General features: G+C 37.6%; 1 protein-coding gene across 3 annotated transcripts in view; it reads left to right on the top strand.

Moving 5' to 3' along the window:
- Positions 1-17,152, top strand: part of InR (Insulin-like receptor) — a 152,488-nt gene that overhangs the window by 88,256 nt on the left and 47,080 nt on the right. Inside the window, exon 1 of one of the 3 annotated variants that reach the window (XM_088259518.1) lies at positions 16,230-16,523. The exons of the other annotated variants lie outside the window; for them this stretch is intronic. The gene's annotated coding sequence lies outside the window, so the exon portion shown is untranslated. Of the gene's footprint in view, positions 1-16,229; positions 16,524-17,152 lie in introns of those variants that run through there. 3 annotated transcript variants of the gene reach the window in all.

Here is a 17,152-nt window from a genome sequence, read left to right as displayed (position 1 = left end):
ACAAACGTGACGTAACCCTAGACCCTAATGCATCTTTGTCAGACGGGAGGAATATCTAATTTAACACACTCACCCTACAAGGATTGTATAAGACTCGTTTTGTGTTTATAACAGTCGATATAATTAATGTTTTCATTCATTATTTTCTTTAGGAAAATTCACCTTTGAAAAAACGTTATTTTCGTAAGTTGGTAATGAATGACGTCAAAGAAACGATGGAGTTATTTTAATGTTGGTGTCATTGATAAATTTTTGGCGGCTCTATTTGTTGATGTCTATGGTCCACCCGACAGTCACATCGATTATGTAATACTACCAAGTAAACATTGCGTCCATCTTTTGCAGTGCCCTGAGGCGGGTAAGGGTCGTAAGAGTAAGAAGTATCTACTTAAGAAAACTACTAAAAAAACTAAATTCCTCAATGTGAATTGTAGTGTAAAATGTAAATTCGTAAATATTGTGATTTCCTCCGACGTGTAGTAGTGAGTGGCCATGATAGTTTTGTTTACTGCGCAGATTGATATGATCACTCGCACCTGTTTAGAGGGATATTCGATAAATTCTTTCGCCTGATTTCTATGCAAAAATAAGTTTTGTTTCTCAGTTTTTATTTTCAGATACCTGTTTTTACCGTGTCTTTTTTTAAATTAATATTCTTTAGCATGAAATATTGGCGTGAACTTTTTGAAGTATTGTGCGCAATTTTACGGTTTATGGTTAAAATTTAGAAGTTGAATGTACCTAAAAGAGAATGCGCTATTCATCCAAAATGTTCGAAGCATTCGCATCTCCACTTTACGCAACGAAATGGTGCATTGACATATAATTAACGTGTAGTTTAAATTTTACACGTAAGAACTTTCAGTTTTCCATTTTTCTCTCACTGTAATGATTATATTATTTTTACTATTCCTGTTTCTTCTTCGTCTGATTATTGGTTTTCTTTCTTTCATAGTCAGTCTCCACCCGACTCTATCCTTCGTTCATCTCTTCAAATCGGCGTACCCGCTACAGCGCATGTCGCTGATAATTTGATCCATGTAGTTTAAGCGTGATCGTCCTCTGTAGTTTGTGCCTTCGCGCATGCCTTCCGCAATCGTAAGAAGCTGGTCTGTGAGTTTTATATCATGGCTTATCCATTTGGTTCGCTATTGTGTTACTTTATTTAGTAAGCATCTAGACTCCCCAGCCCTGCTTAAACCTCGTTATTCCTACATCCTATGACCAATGAATCCTCAACAGGGGTTTCCTGTTTAGAAATATGCTTGTAGACATCGATCATTCAAAACTTTTTTTTCATCTGTCTTAAATTGGAGGCGTAATTTCTTCTCATTATGACGAAATGCGTTATGTGCACCTCCTCACGATGCTTGCATTTTTTGTATATTTTTTTTTCTAAGTGAAACTTCGACTTGTTATCGCGGTATTGTTTGAATGTTCCTCGCTCTGAAGATTACAGGTTATTGATTGAAGAATTTCTATCATATTTATTACCTAAGTACTAATAGAATATTATATATGACAGTAGGCACTGTTGAGTTCTCGAGTATTGTTTTCACTCGCAATAATAATATTAGTAACCTCGATTATCCGGGCGATAAGGGAAAAACGGATATTATTTACAAAAATAAGAGGCCTACATTTATACGCGATATTGCGTAGTTGATAAAAAAAAAATTAGTGGATACATTCAATTTGGGTAATTTTTCTCACTTTTTGTATTAGTTATGATTGTTTTAATCAATGAACGTTGGGCCTAAATCGGAAATTTGTTAAATTCAACTCATATAAGTACAATATATACACTTTTTCTTATTCCAAAGAGGGGTTCTGAACGTAGTGAGTATATATCGCTTGCAGCGTTGTACACCATTGAAATCATATTTAAAATGTATAGTTTGAATTATTTACAGCATAATTATATATTTGTTTCAATAAATTCGTTAATTCTGTCTCATTTTGTAACTTGAAATTTAAACGCGTTATCTGCTAAGTGTCGATAAGTTTAATTTTACTCGTGGACTTTTTGGAGTGGATTTTTTTTCCGAATTTTAAATTTAGAAACCGTATTTCTCAGGAAATTGAAGATACCGCGGATAAACTTATAAAAGTAAAGTTAAAGCTTTTCACTGGAATCCTAGTCCAAGGATAACGGAAATTCAAATTGGCAAACGCAGTATTTCGATTTGTTCAATTTGTTACTCGACAGTTCAAAGCTACCTTGTTGATTTTACATTCTTGTTTTTTTTTACAACCACTCCGATTAAAACAACCTTAGATATTCGACACTTTATTGGTAATGTATTCATATAACACCGAAATGGGAAATTTACCTTTAAAATACATTTTACGGTTCAAGTATTTACCGAGCGCTTCAGTCTAAAATTATATTTAACAAACCATCAAACGAATAACCCTTATTATTTGCAAACCGCTGTTATTTGTAGTACTTTTTTATAACACTTGGCAGAAATACTATAAATTAAGCCGGTTTTTTTCCCACTACATTCAGAAAAACATCTTTACGTTTTCAGGGCAATGCCCTTTACGCTTCGAGAGACGTGACGCCGCTGTTCATTAATTAATGATTTGTTTTTTTTACGTAATCTCTAAGTAAACGAATTCATAATGAGTATTCTTTTTGTTTTCGTAGTAAATAATAATAATAATTAGTCAATAACAATACAGCAATGTTTAACCAGGTGGATAAATATCTCGATGGAGTATTCCGAAGTTGAGGTTAACGTTCAAAGCCAACGCTATCAGCAATTATTAAAATTTTTGAATTGTAAAGCTGGAGTAAACGAGGCAAGCTGTCGATTTTCCTGGATGGCCCAGAACAGTTCCCGGTTATCGTTCCACTAGTCGCATCGTGTACACGGTGGTCGCGAGGTGTCTTGTGATACACGGTCAACTATTCTCAATTAGCTGTAAATAACTTTCAGAGAATAATTTTTCGTCGAATTCTCATTAATGAAAATAAAAACTAGTAGCAGTAAATGAGTGTTTTAAATAATAAAAAATACCGACAAAACGTTCATTGATAAACAATTAAAACTCCCTTAAGAATAAAGTATTCATACTTTTTGCAATGAGTTATTGATGTTTATTGTTTATATTAATACTACCTGTATTCGGTCACGCGCTTCCGGTTAAATAGAAAAAAGCGCACATTTTTAGTTTATTTAATTTCATTGTAATACAAAAAATCTTAGAAACAATAATCCAATCGAAAAAAATTGCTAAGTGCCAGCACTCTGTCAAGAAGTACGCTGTCCGCCATAAGTAATGTTCATTTTTATACGTGTGGTGCAACCATGTTCAACAGATAACGCTGTCATTGCAATCAAATAAGTTTATTTAAAAAAAAAACATATTTTTACCCGTCACAGGTAAAAAAAAACACCTGCGCACGTGTACCCTGTATAAAATAGCGCGTATTAAAATTTCAAGTACAATAATTTCAAAGCAATCGGTGAATAATTTTGTAAATTTAAGATTTTGGACAAACCAACATTTACATTTTTATTTATATAGATAGATTACTTAGTAAGAAAAACTCATACATTTTTCGTATCCCTTAATTGAAACATTAACAAAAGCATAAATTTAAACAAAATGGCTTCGTTATTTTGTGATAATGTTGTCGCCTGGTATCTGTGAGATACACAGTGGCCACAAAGAGCTTAACTTGATATGGTCAAGGTCACCGTACTACTGGAACTAGCCTCGCTACCGACCCAATGAATGGAAAAGCTTGACCCGCGTACGCCCTAGTATTAATTCACTATCAAAAATATGAAATTGGTGAATTGGAGTCTATACATACAGTTTTTTTTTTAAACTTCAATGCAAATACATATATCACGTAATATAGAGATAAGTTCATTTATGTATGTATTGTTTTACAATGTTTAGACAATGTTTTATGAACTAGATATTTTTGTATCGATTTTTAAAGTAATTAATATTATTACAAAATAGTTCCATCAAGAAACATCAGCAATTCAATTATGCAATATTATAATAAACATTAATTCAAATTTTGCAGTTTATTTACTATGCTGTGTTTCGCCAGCGCATTTAGCCCCGGACCGTTTTAGACCGCCTTGCAGCGTCTTCTAGCTGGGTTAATGTAATGTTTTTTGTATTATTATTTAATGACGACTCCAGTAGGGTACGAACTAGAAGTTTGCGAGAAGTACTAACGGCTCTCGGCATTGTAACCCAGGAATCTGGCTTCAGCAGAAATCTAACGCTTTGTCCGTGATAATCGAGAATTTCATCTACCATCGTCGTCTGCGTATTTGGACTGGGATGTCCAATTAATCAAAACCCGGTAAATCGGGAGTCTACTATAGTCTACTACTTGGGGGAATATTCGCAAAGAAAGAACTCATTCACCGGCCTACCGCCGAAGAGGTGACATGTTTTTCCACGCCAGATTTTTTTAAAGATTGATATTTTTTTGTTTTTAGAATATATATATATATATATATATCTATATATATATATATATATATATATATATATATATATATATATATATATATATATATATATATATATATATATATATATATATATATATATATATATATATATATATATATATATATATATATATATATATATATATATATATATATATATATATATATATATATATATATATATATATATATATATATATATATATATATATATATATATATATATATATATATATATATATATATATATATATATATATATATATATATATATATATATATATATATATATATATATATATATAATATATATATCATATATATCATTTTTTTTAACTCCTTACCTTTCAATTTATCTTTTCTTTTTAAAACCATATAATTATTTGGAAATAAAACTTATTTTTTCAATACAAAAACGGTGTTTTAAGAAAAAGATCAATTACGTAAAATGTTACCTGGGTTTAGAGAAAATTATGTTTCGAATACTAGGCCCTGATAACAGAAATATTATTGTTTAAATACAATGTTCAGAATAAGAGATTATCCATTAAACTCGTGTGGGTCCACGTCCCATCGCTGGTGACCTTGGCCTCTCATCACATCTTTTATTAGGGGGTTTATTTTATTTTATTTTTTTATTATTATAATACTAATTTTATTAAAGGGGTACTCGCAAACATCGAATTCATTAAGCGATTGGCCGCGCAAGGGGCCAGACGTGTGTCCGTGGACAATTTTTTAAAAAGAATATATAATATATTGGAATTTTATTTTTTAGAACACATGTACATTGAAAAAAAAAAATAATTCCTTACCTTTCAATAACATGTTAACTGTCTATTATTGATAGAAATATAGAGTCTTTTTTTCAGATAGGTTTTTAAGACAATATTTTCTTAATTATATTTTTATCGACTTAATTAATGTAAATATCTTTACTTCAAACTGCTAAAAAGTAATATTATGTCGATATTTTCCATTTAATGTAAGCTTTTAATAAAATATTTCAAGAATGTATTTTTAAAAATACAAGTATAATATTTAAATATAACATTTTTAGTAATTGAATCTAGATATTATGATTTTTTTGCTTCCTTCCTCCCACCCACAATTTTTTTATTTGATGTAATATTAAGTTCAAGATCTGCGTACTTTCAAGTTTTAATTAAAACAGTGTTTTTCTCCTTTTCCTTATCCAAGTTATTTTCATTTAAATAAGTCTGAAGCGTGTACAATTCTTTTATTAAGGTTTTTTTATGTATTTATCCCCACTTTAAGACTGTCAGTTCATTTTTGATGTAATAACTTTGTAAAGTATTTCGCATATTAATGGGCATTTTAGTATCTAATTTGATGGAGTCAAGTAATATATCTTTTGATAATGATATTTATTTGAATATTTTTTTAATAGATATAATATTTAAAAAATATATATATTTCATTTAATTAACGTTTTACCTGGCATCGCCTGTGATTGTCGTATTATATTATATAATGGAAAAAGTCTCAACATTAATTTTATTTTCTAGTCCGGACAATTAAGGCTGTTTTAATATTGGGTCCAAAAACAGCAAAAAGCAGAAGGCCTTCCTAACCATCAAAGTTGTACTTTTATTACCAATAAAGAGAAGCCCCTCGGGTCAACACAGATAGGCTCTTTGGCCCAACAACATACTTAGGCTATTAAGCCTGTCTCTTTCGACCAACAATAGAAAGTCCTTTAGACTAACATTTTTCGAAGCTTCGGGTCTCTGATTTAATTTTTGTATTTATGTGTATATATGTTCTCGCTTTTTTAGAAATTTTGAATAAATAAATAACAAAAATGCCAGGCCGCTAGAGCAAACTGTGCATCTGTCTGTAGTATGCCAGACCGCTGTCTGTAAAATGCCAAGCCGCTAGAGCAATCTGTGCTCTGTCTGCAAATTGCAAGGCCGCTAGAGCAATCGGTGCTCTGTCTGCAAAATGCCAGGTCGCTAGAGCAAACTGTGCGTCTGTCTGTATAATGCCAGACCGCTAGAGCAATATGTGCTGTCTGCAAAATGCTAAGTCGCTAGAGCAAACTGTGCGTCTGTCATTACAGACATACGCACAGTTTGCTCTAGCGGCGTGGCATTCTACAGACAGCAGACGCGCAGATTGCTCTAGCGGCCTGACATTCTATAGACAGACGACCGGACAATATTATTAGCCGAGGGGGTATCAGACATTGGATTATTTTTAGCGCTGCATTCTAAACAAACAGAGGGATTCGCCTCGTCACGCGGGGACACTTTTAGTTACCACTGCAAGTAACTTCGAGACAACGGCGTCCGGGACGCCCACTCGCGCAGGTTAACTAGGCTATAGGGCCCGAAACTGTTGTTAGTTCACCGTCTCGGCTAGTTGTTATGTATTATATTTATTATCTTCTAAATTTACTGTCGGGTGATGGCAGAGGAATTCAGTCGATAGTTTGCCGTTAAACTTGCTCCGAATTTATTGTTTAGATTACCTCCAGGGTCGCGCCTCGCGCCGCGCGGCCGCCCCGCCGCCCCCACGGCGTGCTCCGTTCTGTCTCGAACAACAAACACTATTTTGGAAAGTCGCTATTTTCGCGCGCTCCTATTTTTGGACGTCTGTGTAACACTTTTGCCTAGACGATTTTCCTATTCTAGATTGGAGGTCCGTTTCGGAGCAATAGCGTGACTTATATTTAACCCGTTTACGCCCTCCGTACTCGATCGGCGGACGTTCATTCAGCGATGTCCCGCTTGTCCAATAAGACGCGCAATTGTACGAGGAGAATAGGGTAATCGACGATCGTGAGACTTCATACAGTTGTCGTATTGTATTCTTGACCCTAGATTTACGGGACATTCGTAAAATTTACGACGGACATCCAATCTGTGAGGAGTACCGAGGTAACACGTGTAAAGAATGTAGTGACAACTAGCACGCATCATAACTTTTTACCGATATTTTATATTCGTATCTTATATAAGTTCTCAAAAATATGTTGCATTTATTATTTAAATATTTTTATAAACATTTTTGGATAAAATATTGATAAATAAATAAATACAGTTTTAAAAAAGAAATCTTATTGTCGTACATTTTACGATAGTCCCGTATTAAGGTACATTGAAATAAGTCCCGTGGTCTAGGGTTAAAGAAGTGTTTTTGCAGCACTCGTGAATTCTTCAAATTTTGAGATGGTTGAAGAAAAAATAAAATACTAATAAAAATATTGTGCCAGAGAGGATTTTCGAACCTAGGATGGGAAGTCCAGCAGCACGTGCCGCCCCAGAAGAGCCACCTTTATGATAGATTTATCATCCTGAGTCACCGTGGGGCTGGATATTTGCGGACCGACGCGTCTAGCCACCACCGGTCACCGTGCATTGATCACCCTTGTCGCCGCTTACTGTACGCTACTCCTCATGCTCATTTTTCGCGATAAACCAAAGATATCTAATTTCTTATGCGCATTTTTGCGTCTTAAACATTTGTTTTACAATTTTTAAAATTTTACTCGGTAAATACCACTATTTCTATTTTAAGAGTTCTATAATCCGTGCTCGTCCCTTGAGGATAACGCGACCATAAGAGCACGCGAGAATAAAATATTGATTTTGTCAAGAAACGCATTAGTAATAAGCCTCGAGTTTATATTAATACAGACATTATTATGAACGAATTACATTATACTGGAAATGGCCGGATAACGAGTTACGAGTACTGCGTAGTAAATATTTATAATATAATAATGAATGAATGCGGTCATCACACGAGAGATAATAGAACGGATGTTGTTAGCTGTTACCTGATATCTGATAACAATACGCATATATTTAGAATAATAATAACGATTAAATTTATCCTTTTTGTTATTGGGGGTTACGTGCGTCATTCATTCCGTTCACGCGCCATTCACTTTATCTCTATCAACATAAACACGACCAGAATGGACAGCGGACTCCTGATCTGCAGGCTTTATATGGCGAACCAGATATGATTAGCCTTTCCGAAATCTGCCCTGGACACGTCCGAGGATTTCCCACTAGATGTCGTGGTGTTATGTCACTTGTTCATATCTAACACCACGTCATCCCGCGATGGAGGAGGTCGCTGCCGAATAACCAATAGACTTTTTTTGCTCTTAGTTTATTCGTGAAATTGAACATCTTCCGTTTTTTTTATTATTTGAAGTTTTGGATTTTTTTGATTTTTGAGTATTTGAGAGATTCTGGTTTCTTGTATTTTGAGTCATTAATTTTCTTACTTTTAGATGTATATTGTTATCGTCTAAAAAAACATTCATCATAGGTGTTAACATTCTTGTCCAGTTATTTCATTATTAATAAAAAACATTTCTTATCTACGAGTATATATGTACATACTTAACTTAGGAGTTATAAATGTTTATACTTTGGGGTATGTTAAAGATGTGTAAATTGATCTAGAAAATAGCTTCGGATTAACCTGAGAAAAATTCACATCTAAAAGTGTTCCACTGTTCAGGAATAACCTTTTAAAATTATACTAACTATAGATTACCACCGTCAGTGTCGTAGTTACCATAAGTTCACTTGGTACGAGCGCTCAGCCAATTGCCTGCAAGGAGGGATGAATAATAATATGCTCGTCTTGTTTGTATAAACGTGCGTATTCCCGTCTCTTTTCGGTAAGTGACGGAGCGCTAGATCCCCATAGATCCGACTGTCCAGATCAGGTCTGGTGCATTGTGCATTTGTCTCCAGTAGCCAGTCCCGCCGCACCACTGTCCCGACGCGGGAATGCTGTTCTATGTTCTCGCCTCTATTTCTAGTTCACTCGCCGCCGCGCGCCGCTTCATGCGACCCAGTGAACATTTTCTAATATATTTACTATGTAACAATAATGTAGAATATTTTTTTCAATTCGTTTGTCCGTCTCTATTCTGTGGTTACTTCGTACGAGGTCCCATCAATATCATGTTATCTTTGGCAAAGACTTTCAAAAACCCACCTTTCTTCATACCCGTGCGCTGACTTCAACGTTGACCAGGGGGGTAGTTTGTATTCAGCTTTATTCTCCAATTACGCAGTATGTGCTGTTAGTAAGAGAGAACGGCAGAAGTGTCTTGTGAAAACCCACATGTCCATGTGATAGTAAGTTCTTTCGCAACCTCTTCGTGATGCTCATTATTGGGCGTCATGGTCTGCTGCGACGTTGGGATGTTGGGAGACCACGATCCGTCTTCATTCCTCAAGATCCTGAGACAAGTTGATGGCAGGGTTATAGAGGATCTTGTTAACTAGCATATTTCTAGTCTCAAGTCTCGAGGAATTGGTTATAAACAGTCAGTTGGAGTTCCCTTGAAAATAGCCATGTACAGACCGAATAAAGTAGACAATATGATAAATATTTATGCCGTGAATACAATACTGCGGGTATTTGCGTTGGAAGTCTACTGGGCCGTTCGGTCGCAGTTTACTTATAACTTGCACCACAGTCCGCTTCTGTTGCATCACGATTGCGTCTGAGTGCGATGGACCGTGGCACCAAAACAATGCGACTGGTTCCTATTAATAATGCTCGCATACACGACGGGTGGAAGGAAATAGATCCGCGACAAGCGAACTTCTCCCTGCATACTTTCGAGATCCCTCTCAGGACTATATAAATAAATCAATTGATCTATGAACGGTACCCATATTTTGATAATTTCGTCAATGATTATCTGTCTTGATTATTTCATTTGATTCGGCAATATTTCTTTGATAATATCTATCCATTCTTTTAAAATTCACTATTACTTGGTAAATTCTAGATGTTTGATAGTGATGTTCAAACGCGTGTCACAATAGATTTGAATAAATATACTTATTGACCAAGTAAACGTTAAAAAAGCTATTATATATATATATATATATATATATATATATATATATATATATATATATATATATATATATATATATATATATATATATATATATATATATATATATATATACACCTAATTAACTCGATTATTACTAATTAAGAGTTTATTCATCATCGCAAAAAAAACGTAGCACGATTAAGAGGCTGTATATGAATGCGCGAATTAATTCAGGTGCAAGTAATGACACAAAGTTGTACATGGGAACCTTTTGAAAAAATACTACTTTGTAGTTATAATCTATCTGTATTTTCTGGTTTAAACGCATCGAGTTGTTAAAATAATTGGTGTTTTCAGAAAGACAACCAGGTCGCCGGCAACTGCCGACTGCCGACTGCCGACTGCCGACATTACTATTCTACTGTTGACGATACGAGAGGTTTACTCTGCATTTCTTCAAAAGCGCCTTTACCTCGTGATTTATCGACGCGTATTGAGTCGTCGGTTCGAATGGCCGCGACCGCCGCCATATCTGCTCGTAGTAGGACGTCTCAATCCGCGCCATAAATCAGACTTATTTGATCGACTGCCAATTATTTTAGAGCTCGTAGCGCACCGGCGCCTCGGGCTGCCGCGGTGCGGCCTGAGGGGCCCCCGGGGGCCCGCTCCAGATGATTAACGAGTGGTCGCGCTGCCAGTCCGCGTGGCGACTGCCGGACTGCGGACTGCTCTCCTGGACAGCTCGTCATCCGCGCTGCCGCATTATTGTTTCTCCAACATTGTAGTATTATTGCATGGACAGTACGCTCGCCGCCTGCCGCCTGCCGCCGGCCGCCCGCCGCCCGACAGTCTACTGCCGCCGACCTAATTAACTCGACGGTTGCTATGATTTAAGATTCTGACGGTAGATTTCTCGTTTGATGTACTGCCCTCTCGCAGATCTCGTTATTCCTCTCGGCCTGTAAATCTTTGACTAGTGCATTTTTTTCCCCATTGAAATACGTATAAATCTCAAACGGAATGTATATTCCGCACAAAAAGCGAGGCAGTAAAACTAATACTCGCGTTCGACAGGCTCCGCGTACTCGTAAATATTTCGCCTTGAGAGGAATACTTTCGAACTGATTTAAGGATAATGGATACTTCTCGAGGTTTGATTTCCCAGAAGCGACAGACGTTCGATGAATTACCATTTTTCGTTGAACTCACTAATTAGCTGGCAGAACTGGGTCGATCGCCATTAAGTAGAGAAGCGCGATCGATTTGCTTCGATAGCGAGATATCGGCAGCCGCCGATGGGTTTTGATGTTGCTCTATGCGTTTTCCTTGTAAAACAAATCGCCGTAATTTATTCACAAATGGGTGCGACGGCCTTATAAGCCGCTACTTTGGAATCGGACCTTTAGTGTGGTTTCTTCGAACGCGTAAAGAAACACGCAAAGGCCTTTCGTTACCAATAATAATATGTATAATTATAAAGATATAAAAATAGATTACATTACAACCGCAGACGCGTAAACGTGAGAGCGACGCGACCAGGAGACATCACTTCTCGTACTCGCGAGCCGAGAGCCGAGTACGAGTGGTTATTTAGTTATGTTACCGTGGGAATGCCCCCATCAATAATACTATTTCCCGTCATCGGCTCATTTTCTCATCCCGCCAGAACACTAAAACGGTCTAATCACTTCATCTTTATTGACAATCAAAGAACGGCCATCAAACTGCCTCGTTTATATTTCTCATTACAATTTCTACTGATTTGAGGTTAAATCTTTACGTCCTACAATTTATGGATCAATCCAAGTCAAGTGTTGCAAATCAAATGTGTCCAAATCCGTTCGACATACCTGACCTAATCCACTAGTCACTCAATGAACCAAATATATCTACAGTTGAAACCAATGACCGACCCTATGATGCATTTATTTAGTAGTACATATTCACAATTTCCGTTAAGATTTGACCTTGTAGCAAAAAGTCCGTACAAAAGAGGTTAATTAGATCCTTACACCTTGTGATCGATACAACTTATGTCGTCACACTCCATGACTTCACAAAATGCTCGCTTTTCTTGCAATTAAAATGTAGGCAATTTGATCCTTTATAATTCTTTAATCCTTTGTAATATCCTCATTTTTATACAGATTTTAACGATAATAATACCGATAAGTATTTTGAAGGAGGAAAAATGACCCTTGGTCGCGTTCTAAAGTTCTCGCACGAACTTTCGAAGGGGTGGTGAGTGCAGACTGCTTAAACCGATAATACAGATGCGTCTTACTTTGATTGGTGAATCGAAAATATCTAGGAATGTAGAGATGGCGGGCTGGAGTGTCCGCGAATAACCCGCCTGCCCTTAGTGCGTGTGCCCGGTGCCCGGCGCCGGTGCCGGAGCCCCGCGTGCCCGGCGTGCCCGGCGGGGTCGACAACCCTCGCGCGCAGTCCCGCGGGCCCGCCACCACCGCGCCGCGCCGCGCCGCATTACCGGGTCTCGGCTCGTTTCGCAAATTAAACGATACCGGCGCCTCCTTTGAACCTGCTGCATGTCCAATTACCGTCTATATTTTTAACGATTATTATATAATTCCACCTTACCAGCGGGGCTAATTTTAAAAAGGGGGCAATAAAACTCGAGTCGGCATTTTTCACACCAGTTACCGCTACTTTCGACACGTTTTACAATCGAGGGTTTAGCAACGCGAACACGTTATGGTATTTTGAGTGGGATCTTTCTCTTCTACAAACCTGTGCACCTCAATGGTGCATAGGGCGCCGCGTCGGATCGACGCGGTGTTAGCTTGGTCGTCAATTATATCGCCGCTCTTCTGACCGACTATCGTATTTGCGTTTGAACAAATTTTACCTGAAAGTATTTTTTCGTGTCGGGTACCTACCAGTATTTCATCTGAAATGTAAACTATGTGCTCAGAAGTGGTGATTATTTTCTAATTATTTATCAACAAAAAAATTAGGTATTATTTGGAGAAATAAAAAGACTTTGCCTTTCGATCCACTCATTTTTTTATTGAAAACTTACTAGTTTGCAACAACCTGTTGCCCTCTGCAGGGTTTGTTTTAATAAAAAAAAAATAAAAAAAAACTGAGTGGATCAAAAAACAAAGTATTTATATTTCTCCAAATAATATATTACAATGATCCACAAAGTTAACGCTTTAAATCTTTGTGGTAAAATCTATCCATTTTTAATTAACGTTTTACTTAGTAAATACCACTATTTCTATTAAAGAAATAATGCTTTAAATCTTTTTTTAAAAAATAGGATTTTGATTTACGTTGATTCAATTTGTTTATTTCTCGTATTATTCAATTAAATCCAATCACTAACCGAATAAAACATGTTATGTATTCTAAAATTATTCATAAACACATTCACAAATTAACATCATCTATCTTTTTCTAAAACAAAATTGTACGATGAAGTACATTTGAAATTCCAAAATAATAAGGCTTACATAACAGACACAAAACGGACATATTTTGGTAAATAAAATTCGTTTGGAGAACAACCCTGCGAGGGTGGGTACTCGAAATAAAAAGGAGATTTCCCGGAAACAGATTTTCCTCGAGGTTTATTCTATTGAAGGGAACGAGCGTTTCATTCATATTCAAATGGAACTGGCAATTTATAAGATCGGGGGCGTTTTGTGTACCGCCCGCTGTGGCACAGTACTTCGTAAAGCTTCAATCATTCCTAAACCGAGGAAAAAATATACATAATATTTCGTATTATTTTTTGTAATACCATACAATTGCGCCTCATACTGTCACTTTCGTGTTATCTGGAATGGGTTCTACCAAAGATTACTGTGGTCTGGCACCAGCACGACCCGTTAACTACATCGCCCTTTACATCATTGGATGCAAATAATAGTTAAATATAAATAATTAAGCGTAAATAGCTTAACGCTGGAGACACCGTCCAGGGTACTAATTGGTAATTTCGAAGCTTTCACCGAAGCTTAAAAGAACTTGTTCATTTTTGTTATTTTGGTGTAATTACGTCCTATTTTCCCGGTAATCTTGTGTCGTTTGAACACGTTTTAACACCTACGCTAAAAATGTTCTAGAGGTCCCGGGTTCGATTCCCGGTAGGGTCAAAATAAATATAAATGATTTTTTACTCTATATTTGTTCAATATTACCCTGAATTGGTTGCAGGGTTGATCACCTTCCCTTCACGTATTTAACGATCAAGATAACACCGATGCAGTACCCTATGCACCATTGGTGCGGAAAGGGGTTGTAAATAATCACATATTGAATCCTTGATTAGTCAGAAAACTTGTTATTTTAAGCATAAAATATATGTTCATTACATTTGCCTTGATTTTTTCCATGAACGAGTCTCCGCGTAAAAATATCGTTCCTGAAAAATAACAAAATTAATTTGCTTTTACGGCCTCTCGATTTGGAAAATCGGCGGCTTGTTGATTCGCGCCACAGGGCTACAAACTCCGAACCGCTGAAGTAAGGCAAACGGGGGAGCCGCGCAGTGCAGTGTCAGAAGGCTGCTACCCCTACCCGCTACCCACTGCCCACTACTCACTACCCGCGTGGAATGGGCTCGCGAGGGCAAGAAACCAAGTACACACGCACGGGACCCGCGATCCCAATATTGTGAGACCTTTTGACGTTCACTCGTGGTCACTCTATCGCTTGGAAGTCGTTTCCCTGTCGAATTCGCGCCAAATCTGCTTTACGCAGATTGGATATATAATTCCCCTCACCCCCATCGCACGAAATCACCCTTCCACGACCCATTTTCAATATATTTCCGAGTAAATACGCGTTTTCTTTTTCGGCTCCCCGAGTTTCGGTGTATTATTAGCAGGTTATAAAGATCCTTATCTTATGCGGCGATTCCGGCTCTTTTTTTTATGTTACCAATTTGGTAAAAATATTCCGGTTATATAAACGCACGAAATCCTGAATATTGGTTTGCGCAGCTTGTAATATGGTTAATGGTGTACCTCGGTCGCTCCGATTCTATTTGGCTCAAATTATTCGGGTATTTATCTATCTCGTTATCTTTTTGTATAGCCTTTTACATAATTTTACATTTTTAGAGTCACGATTTAACTTCCTCCTTCGTCAATGTCCCTCTAATCCTTTATCCGTTATTCGATATTATTATGGATTATACCACACGGACGTGCCAATCTTTTTTTTAGTACAATACTTGAATTTTAGTACAATAAGGAAAATATAAACAGGTGTACGTGTTAATAATAATCAATTTCTTCATAAAACAAGATAATCCCAGCGACCAGTCACTGTCGTCCGCGTTTTCCTCATCTTGTTCTCACGGTACGTACAGTCCGTTGGAGCATTCCACGACAGCGGCGTGGCGAGTGGCGAGCGGCGAGCGGCGAGTAGCTAGCGGCGAGTGGCGAGCGACGAGTCCCGAATCGCTCCGTCCGATGCTAATCTCTCGAGCACAATGGATGGGCCATCTTGTCAACAAGTGTCGCCCCTTCCCCGCGCGCCACGCGCTTCGAGAAAAGCACAATAACGACATGTCTATAATAGAGGTGGGTAAGATCCGATCATTCGAAAGATCCCCATCAGTGGATCTGTAACATTTATGCGACCCGTTCATGGATTTTTCATTGGCTATCATGAAATCTTGCAAGATTTTTCTGGAGACATTTTTTTATACCTACGCTCTGAAAATTCGGTGGAGGTTTTCATTTTTTTTTTAGATTGTGAAACTTGAGCCGCGAATTTATCACTGATTCAGTAAACCAGCGAAAGGGTCAGCGTTGGTGAGTGAGTTTCATACGAAATCGGGATCCGGTCACTCAATCGATGTACATAAATGAACGGATCATCAAGATCCGGTAGTTCAAGAACGACCCACGTCTAGTCTATAACCGTTCGCGGCACGCACACTTGTTTTGAACGCTCCGCGATTCCATAAACAAAGCGATTAATAAGGCATCGCATTCACGTTACACGTGTCCTCCGGTCTCCCACGCCGAGGAGGGGGGACTTGGCTCTGTTCACGATGACGCGGATTCTCGCTTCTTCAATTGAGCATTGAGCCCAAATCGGCGAGGAATGCGTTCTCGGAACGCGCGTGGCCCCGAAGTTTGTCACTATTGTCGAGAATTACTGGCGACGCACATATCAATCTTTCCGTTCCTAACATCGTTTCGGTAATTTGTTGTCTCTGGGTATCTTTAACAAACGCATTTCTCGGTTTCAAAGGCTACGTGCCGGACCCCACGTACTCTAGGGTGTGTCCATTCTCTGATCTTCGGGCCCAAACGCCATAAACAATCCGCGTGAGGTGAACCGAAATAAACTGTCAATCGAGATTGACGCTAATTTCGCGTACCCCGTCCTTACTAAGAGGCTCGGCAAAACAGGTGGGGTTTAATATATACCGCGAATACCTACCCGTTCAATCTGTCGTTCGTCTGTCAACAGTATTATCTTCCAGAAGTAATTCAGAATAGTAATTAAGCGAGACGTGACACGGTTCCATTTAGACATCCGGTGGTCTGTGCGCGGTGCGATGTTTACAAGTTCCGAGGACCGGCAGCCGAGTGCCAGATGATAGCGTGATCCTATAATCCGACGCCTCCCACATGCCCACAAATCGCTTCACACTACGAATATCGCCAATTCCAGTAGTTCCGTAAAGGTGTTTTCATCAATTTATCAGTTAACAGTAATAAAATGAAATATTACGTTCCCATATTGCAGACGCGTCACACACAACACGACGTTATCTGAATTGATGTCCGTACTCATACCCCCTAAAGCAGAAGCCTTCTCGGAT

Source organism: Brachycentrus maculatus, unplaced genomic scaffold (genome assembly GCF_059751285.1).
Source record: "Brachycentrus maculatus isolate JH-2025_06_01 unplaced genomic scaffold, ASM5975128v1 h1tg000117l, whole genome shotgun sequence".
NCBI lineage: Eukaryota > Metazoa > Arthropoda > Insecta > Trichoptera > Brachycentridae > Brachycentrus > Brachycentrus maculatus.
Note: the sequence above shows the minus strand (reverse complement) of the source record. Positions and strands in the feature narration are given on the sequence as shown.